This window comes from Pteropus alecto, unplaced genomic scaffold (assembly GCF_000325575.1).
Source record: "Pteropus alecto unplaced genomic scaffold, ASM32557v1 scaffold98, whole genome shotgun sequence".
In the NCBI taxonomy this organism is placed as follows: domain Eukaryota; kingdom Metazoa; phylum Chordata; class Mammalia; order Chiroptera; family Pteropodidae; genus Pteropus; species Pteropus alecto.
Window position 1 is genome coordinate 16,341,487 of NW_006443570.1, and position 5,398 is coordinate 16,346,884.

Here is a 5,398-nt window from a genome sequence, read left to right on the forward strand (position 1 = left end):
AATAGGGAAGTTCTCTAACATCCCCCGGGTCTCTCTTCAAATGAATTCATCGCAGCCACTGCTCCACGGCCACTCTCTAGATTTTGTCATCTTCCCGAACTTCTCCATTTCGTGGCATTCAACTTAGTAATCCATTTCTTTGACCACAGCCTTCCGCTTCCTTCCTCTTCAGCAATTCTCTATCTACCATGTCAGCTCTACATCTACGTCGACTCCTCCAGCACCCTCACTTTTTACCTGGCTTCCTTTCCTTCCTAGACTCACTTCTCACCACCGTACCGATTCTCCATTTCTCTGATTTTGTCTCCTCACTCGCCAGTGCCTAAATCATCTGATCATCCCCCTTATTCTTGATCACTCCTAGGCGATCAGGATTTCTGGAAGTCTCGCTCCCCTTGTTGACGATGCCAGCAATCCTTTCATATATCCCTAGTTCTTTCTTTCTGCTATACTCCACAGTGGCATTCCACACCTTCACCATTCCCTTTCATCTCTTGCTCTAGCCTCAGGCTTCAGCACTCGTGGGAGACAATATATTCCCCATTAAAAGCAGGGACTATGACATTCCCTCAATGCTCTCCTCCATGCCCATATCAAAACTTAAATCCATCTTCATGTTATCGAATCTCTTCTCTCTTGCTTTAGAAGAAGAGCCGATTCCTCTTATTGGGGATCACTGATCAATTTATATCCTTAATCTCCTACAGCCTTTTCCAGAACCTGGCATTCTCCATTAATTCCATGCCTCTTCTATCTCCCTCTTGCTACTTTTCCTTTCCCTTCTTCCAATCAACATGCTCAAGTCTTCTTCATTGTTAAAAAAAAAAAAAATGTATTTCCTATAACCCCATCTTCCCTCAAGCAGTTATTCCCTTCTCTCTTTCTTTTTATTTATGGGAAAAATTATTGAAATTCTTGAATAATTAATGTTTACTTGTGGTCTCTGCATTCATACCCACAACTAATCCCTTAATTTGCTGCTGTGTACTTTCTACATCCATCACTCAACTGAATTTTGTATGGTCTCTTTAGTGACCTCCTCATTGCTTAATGTAAAAAATTCTTCGTAACTTGATCTAATGTGAAATTACTGCCTAGTTAACACTGTCACCACTCCTTCTTTCAGAAAATCCTGTCCTCTATTGTGTCTGGGGCTCTGTTCTTTTCTCAATTACTCTCTGCTTCTTCTTTTTTACACTGTATTCACTGATTTCTGTGTTCATTCCTAAATACTGGTCTTCTCTAAGGATTCACACTTTTGCTCTCACTGGTCACAAGAATTTGCAAACTGGTGGCCCATCCCTTTGGATGAAGCACATTATCACAGGTTTACCAGAGACTATCTTTCCCTTTTCTCCCCGACAATCTCTCCACTATCTATTGCTTGGCTCATTTTACTCTCTTATCTGTCTGGTCCCTGTTATAATAGAATTTTTATCCTAGGTCTATACTCTTTTTCTTATGGACTCCCACATTTAAACTCTTATTATCCAGTAAATTACTCTTTAGATGAACTCTCGACTGGTGTTTCTATCTATCCACTGGGCATTTATACCTGCACACCACTCAACTTCAAGAAATTCATCCTTTCTTGATTGTATTTCTCCTTTTCCCACCTCTCTTCTTTCTTTCTTTATTTTCATCTTTCAACCTAGATATAATAAACCCCTGTGGCAGATGAAAATTTCTACCTAAGAGGGCTTTGAGGAATCAGGTTGGTTGGAAGATGTAGTATAGGACTGATGTTTAAGTTGCATTTTCATGAAGAAGAACATTATTATTAGTTTATTCATTTAGGGGTCACTTTAGGTGGAGGAATCTATGGAGAATTTTTGAGGAGGGTTTTTAAAGTTCTCCAAACCATCCCTTGATGTTCTTACTGTGTGTGCCTACCCTGCCAGGTACCATGCTGAGTGTAAGGAATGCAGATAAATCCTGATCCACAGTCCCTGGTCTCATCACGCTACTCTCAGATCTGTTTCTTCTACTGAGAATTCAGATGCCTGCTTACCCTGATGGCCAACCTAGAAAGCAGAGATCCAGTTTTAGATTTTTCTCCCCATGTCCTTTCACATCCAGTTTATCACTAAGATCTGTCCCCTGCACTTTTGAAGTGTCTCATGTATTCATTTCCTCTTCCTCATCCCAAATGACCCTGTCTCGGTCTGAGTTCTGTTAAAACATTTGAATGTGATTTCTTGCAAGAGAAGCTCTACCATCCAGTTCATCCTTTGTACTGATGGAAAGTTTATCTATCCCAAACCACCAATTTGATTTGCTAAAGATGTTCCAGCAGCTCTCTCTATCTACCTTTTGGAGCCGAACTTTTTAGTATGGCCATCAAGAGGCTTGACATGGGTCTAGCATACCATTTAGGCTGTATATCACTCAGGAATCACTCTTTTAAAATATCCTTGACTGTAGTAACACCGATTGGCTCATCTTTCCCGGAACACGGCCCTTGAATGCATGGTTTCTTTTTTCTGGAAAGATAGCTGGACCTTCTCCAAGAAGCCTTTCCAAACGCACAATCCTTTGTCTTCCCTTAAAATTCTGCACTTTCCTGTTTACAATACTTGATTGCACTCTGTATTTTAAAGGTTAGTAATGTATACTTCTTCACCATATTATAAATGAGTATAGGCCGGATCTACCTATTCTTCTTTGACTCTATCTCAGCACCCAGGACAGGGCTAACATTTATTCATTCATTTATTCACCATTCATTTATTTTTTCACTTAACAAGCAGTAATTAATTACTTAATTACTAGACATGAGCTCTATACTAGGCATATATTTGCTGAATGAATGAATTGAGAGCCTGGGAGTGGTTAGATCTCAGCTAAATAAAGGAGTCAAAATCTGAAAAAAAAATCTGGCTCCTGATTTTTGACTGTGGTTTGACTGTGTCTGAGCTGCACTGAGCATCCACCCAATAAACTTACCCTTCTCACTGACTCACTGTAATATCTTGGCTCAGTAGTTGGCTACCTTGGGTCCTACTCTGCAGAAGGGAAATGATAAATCTCTGAATCTCTTTATAATTCTGAATTTCATTTGTTCCATCACTTCTTCACTGTCAAGGCAGCTGCAAAGGAAGGAAATACCTCAGTTTTGGAAATTCCCCCTTGGAAGGGACACCAGACTTCAGGCTCACAGCCAAGCATTTGCATTATTTTACTTCATAGTCATAACAGTCTTGTAGAACAAGCAGGTCAGGGACAATCATGCCATCATATAGAGAGGTCAAATGACCTGCCCAAGGTTAAATGCAAGAAGGTGATGGAGCAAGGATTGGAAAGCAGGTGTTCTGCATCTACAACCAGCCCCGTTTGAACTTTCCAATATTGCTTTGCCATGTTTCTTGGCAAGAAAGTGTTGTCCAGACACCCAGATATGAAACCCAGTGAGGTCTGCAGTAAGGTCTGCTCTCACATGTCGGCCAAAACCACATCCTCTTCCCTCCTGCTTCTCAAATGTGTTTTGCAATGTAATTCTTATCTTCGCTGCTCTGGGCCAAATATCCAGACTCTGGTTCCCTTTCTGAACATCAGCTTTTGCTGTTCATTTTTCCTTAGAGTCGGTTTTCTAGTTCTCCATTTTTCTCCTTTCATTTCATTTTTATCTCTGGGGAATTTGTCATCATCTAAACTGGCAGTTTCAATTACATCAGACATCCCATTTTGAAGGATGATACCAATTTTCCAGGAGTGATATTAGTTTCTAGGCCTTCTAGGAAAAAGATAGTCAGAAATAGAGCCTTTCTCTGCCCTATTATTTGCATTTTGCAAAGCAAACAGGTCTTCCACCTTGCTGAGGGCTGTGGGATTCTTAGCCACACCTTTGGGGGAAATCAAGAGGCAACTCTGACTCTAGACCCTCACTTTTTGCTTGTGGTCTTTTCCCCATGCTGACTAGAGATCAGGGTTCCTAATACACTATCAGCTTAAGAGACTACCCTTCCACCAGTGGGTTTAGCCACAGGTAAAAAGGTCGGTTGACACATGCATTGGATGTCTAGGTTGAGACTGAGAAGGCATGGAAGAGACAATGGCACCCAAGCCACCTTTTGCAGATTGGAGATCTTGAAGCATAGAGAAGGCAGAGACTTGCTCAAAGTCACACAGCAAATTAGTGACCAGGGCTAGGACTGAAATTTAGGTCTCTGACTCCTTTTCTGGAAAGGAGTCTTTCCTCTACCACAAGGTTCTTGGAGTACCAGGTGCCTCTGGTAAGGGATTTGCAGAATCTCCAAGCATGAATTCTGGATAAATCTCTTGCAGTCACTCCTACTCATACCTTTAAAATTGAAGACGTTGCCTGGAGAATGTCATATCTCTGGGTTACACACTGGCCACAGAGCTCTTTATAGACACGATTTCAACCATCTGAAGCATTAGTGAGGGAAAATGAGGCATGGGCATGTTAACTGTTGGACATTCATATTTCTGTTCCAAAGCTACAGGGACGCTTGCTTGTGCCCACAATGTGGAGAACTCTCAAAGACCAGTTCCCAAAGAAGAGCCATCCTCAGGATGCCTTTTCCATTATTGCATTAAAGGTATGTTTCATTTTCTAGTTGATCAAGCTCATTTGCATATTTTTTCTCATGTCTGGTTTCTACCCAGCCTGCTGTAATAGGTACTCTATTTTCCCATTTTATAGTTGAGAACCTAAGGTTCAGAGAAGTTAAGCACCTCGGCCAGGGACACATGGATAGCAAACAGCAGATGCAAATCTCTCTAACTTTGGGGGTTTTTGCTATACTGCTCTCATACACAAACTCATAATCATTAAAGTTATCTGTAATAAGCATCTCCAACAGTCTTGCCTCTTTAGATCCTTACAACAATCTTGTGGATTCACCCTCATTGAGATTCGGTGATTAAGTAACTGAACGGGATCACACATTTAGATCACCTTTCACTGCCCAGCCATGCCTGCCATGCCTCCCATGCCCAGGTCCCACAAAGAAATCCCCAGCTACGCCCCAGGGAATCCTACAGGCAGATGGCCAAGGCCAGAACAGTGATCAGGATCCTGCTTCCTGCCCAGAGGTCTCTCTATCCTCACTGACACCATCTGGCCCTTTCAAAGAGAAGAGGGATTTCTAGTCTGAGCAGACTGAAGTTTTCTGTCACCCTCATTATTCAGTACCTCTACTTTCCCTAGAAGGAAACTAAGACAGATGTGATAACCAATGTTGATCAGACAGCAGTGACATTCTGAGAGAAAGATTTTATTCATTTATTTATTCATTCATTCATTTATTCACTCACTCACTTGTTCTTCCTCTCATCCTTTAACAAAGTTTTATCAGAGGTCTATTCTGCGTAAGACAATATGCTATCTGCTTGCAACACCCAGGAACTGATAAAACATGGTACATGATTTCAA

The 5,398-nt window shown here is 41.4% G+C and overlaps 1 long non-coding RNA gene across 1 annotated transcript in view; it reads left to right on the plus strand.

The window, feature by feature from the left end:
- Positions 1–5,398, plus strand: part of LOC112473188 — a 31,315-nt gene that overhangs the window by 8,523 nt on the left and 17,394 nt on the right. The window contains exon 2 of the long non-coding RNA XR_003043947.1: positions 4,461–4,562. This is a non-coding gene — a long non-coding RNA (uncharacterized LOC112473188). The remainder of the gene's footprint in view (positions 1–4,460; positions 4,563–5,398) is intronic.